This window comes from Apium graveolens, chromosome 5 (assembly GCF_009905375.1).
Source record: "Apium graveolens cultivar Ventura chromosome 5, ASM990537v1, whole genome shotgun sequence".
In the NCBI taxonomy this organism is placed as follows: Eukaryota; Viridiplantae; Streptophyta; class Magnoliopsida; order Apiales; family Apiaceae; genus Apium; species Apium graveolens.
Genome location: NC_133651.1, coordinates 65,006,459 through 65,009,311, shown reverse-complemented (window position 1 = coordinate 65,009,311; position 2,853 = coordinate 65,006,459).

Here is a 2,853-nt window from a genome sequence, read left to right as displayed (position 1 = left end):
TTTAGCTTCAGAGTTTGCATAAACTTTTGAGAGTCTTGACTTCCACCTTGTATCAGAACATCAGGCTTTGTCATTAGACTTTGCTCATCAGAACTTGATATCATATTTTGAGTATCAGCACTTGCTATCAGATTTTGAGTTTGAGCAGCTTCAGAACTTGTCTTCTTTTAAATAAAAGATTTGCTTACATCAGTAATTAGTTTCCTAGAAGAAACCTTGCTGCTTTGCTCTTTACCTTGAACTTGACCTCTACCCTTGCTAGGGTTTCCCTGGTCATCAGCTTCATCATCTTTCTTCTTCAGTACTTGATCATTAGAGCATTTGGACTTGACTATCTTCTCCCCCTTTTTGGCATTATCGGGTAGTAAGAGAGAGAGAAGAAGTTCAACTAAAGATTGGATTTCATCCAATTGAGCTTTCTGAGAAACTTGATTTTGTAGGATCTCGGTAATTTGGGCATGTTGCTTCTTTTGTATCTTCTCAATTGCTTCAATTTTCTCAAGAGTAGGTTTGATAATCCTTGTCTCGTCAAGCTTGATCTGCATATCTAGCTTATTAGCTAATTCTTGTAGTTTATCAACCTTTGCTTGAGTTTCAGAGTGTAGACCTTGAAGACTTTTGGTAGTTAGAGCTGTGATTTTAAGTTGAGTCTTGAAATCAGAACTTGTCATCAGCTCATCAGCCTTGGCAATGTGCTCTGTCAGAACTTTAAAGCTTGGAATGAAATCTATTTCATTCCACTTCTTGGTCCACTCAACTCCCCTGTGAGTTTCTTCTCAAGGAACAGGTGCAGCTTGCTCAACAAACTTCTTAAGCAATGCTTCCTTTCCCAGAATGGGAGCTGGAGTATCAACAGAAACACTGTCTCCGGTACTAGAAGAAAACTCATCATTCTCTGATAAGACAAGTGTATGTGAGGCAATGGGAGATTCTGGAACTACCTCATCTAAATTCTGATCTTCAGGTTCCTGATCAAGAATTGTAGAATGAGTTGGAGATGTCGGAACTGTTGTAGGAGCTTCCAGATAAAGAACAGTAGGAATATTCAGATTGTGAATATCTATTTCAGAACTTGTTGCTTGTTCTTCAGCATCATCTGTTGCTTTTATTGGAGAGAAGGGAGGGGTGAGCGCAGTATCTTGAATAGTGTCTTGAGCAGTGTCTTGAGCAGTAGTTGGAGATGACAAAGCTTCAAGTACAATTGGCTGTGAGATCAGAGATTCCTGATCCCCTTCCTCAGCTTCTTCAATATCTTCTGATGGAGGCTTAGCCATGTGCCTTTTTTCCCTCATTTTCTTCAATCTCCTTGATACTGAAGGAGTTTCTTGATTATCAGAACTAGCAGTTCTTTTTCTCTTCAAAATATCAGAACTTTGAGCTTCAGCATTTATCTGTTGGGTTGACCCTTCAGCTTCTGTATCTTTCTGAAAAACCACAGTTTCAGCTTCAACAGTCACAGGTTCTGATGCATGAACCTGTGCTTCCTCCTCTTCACTATCAGATTCATCCCTTAGAATCAGAGCTTCACCCTTGCTAAGAATAGCCAAGTAGTTGTTGGGAACAAACTTAGCTCCATTGAAAACAATGTCTTTTGGTGCCATTTCTGTAAGAAATAAGTGAGAAAATAGAGTGTACATAAGGTGTTTGATAAAAGTCCTGTAAAAAAAAGCTTCAGAGAATATTAGAGAGAGAGAGAGAATAAGAGAGATTGGAGAAAGAAAAGTAGGTAAAAGATTATAAAATCTTTTAACTCCTATATTTATACTCTCTTTTTGATAATTGTTATGATTGAAGCAGAACAGACTTTAGACACCTGGTAGCATAGCATTAGTCAAAACATTGTTAGTGGGCACGGGTATTAAGCAGTAATTAATGTGCACATACAGTATTTCAAGGAAAACACGCTTCCCACTTACTAAATGATTATGACTATTTTTATCTCACCTAATTATATTCTGATTAAATATGACCGTTACAGTATTTACCACAAGTAAGTCAAGGAAATAAATAATGTCACGAAAGCATCAGAGTTTGCATCAGGATTTAATATCAGAACTTGACTCTTATCAGATTTTAACAGTCATCAGAACATGGCTTCTTTACTCAAAAAGTGAATGTTTGTATCTGTGATTCTTCATACAAATACTGACTTGTTTCTTCAGAGTTTAATCATCAGAACTTCCATCAGAACTTGTCCTTAGAATTTATGCAAATGACACTTAACTGTTTATCTAAAACAACTTAATCACCACAGTAATTTTCATCATTCATATGGAGTGAAAGTGTGTGCATTAGCAAAATATCAGATAAAGATTAAAGTCTGATAAACTTCAGTACATCTTAGAAATAAGGCTTAACTAAGAAAAGTGCTCAAAATCTGTCATTAAGTCTACTATAGAATAAATTTATGCAAGAATCCACCTCAACTATTTGTGCTCATTTTATGCATCTTTTAACATTCTTTTTCACAGTGGCTTCTCAGTGTAAGTCAGTCACAACTGCTATCAGAATTTATGCTAATATCAGTATATTTCTCCAGTAATCAGAGAATGTGAAAAGTCACCAAGAAAAATTTATTTACTTTTCTAATGCATATAACTTAATACCAGCAATGCACTTGGGTCTTCCCTTCCACATATTTACTCTAGATCTCAAAGGAGTACCTGACTTCAATTTTATTTTCTTTTCTTTTCTTCAGATAAGTGAGGCTTATCAAGCATGTGGTTCATCCTTAAGATTTACTGACATCAGAATTTTACAGATAAGAAGCAAGAATCTAGCTTGTGACTTAGTAATAAGATACGCAAAGTAAATTTGACTAAGCTCAAAATCAGAATTGGCTTGTGTTAATAA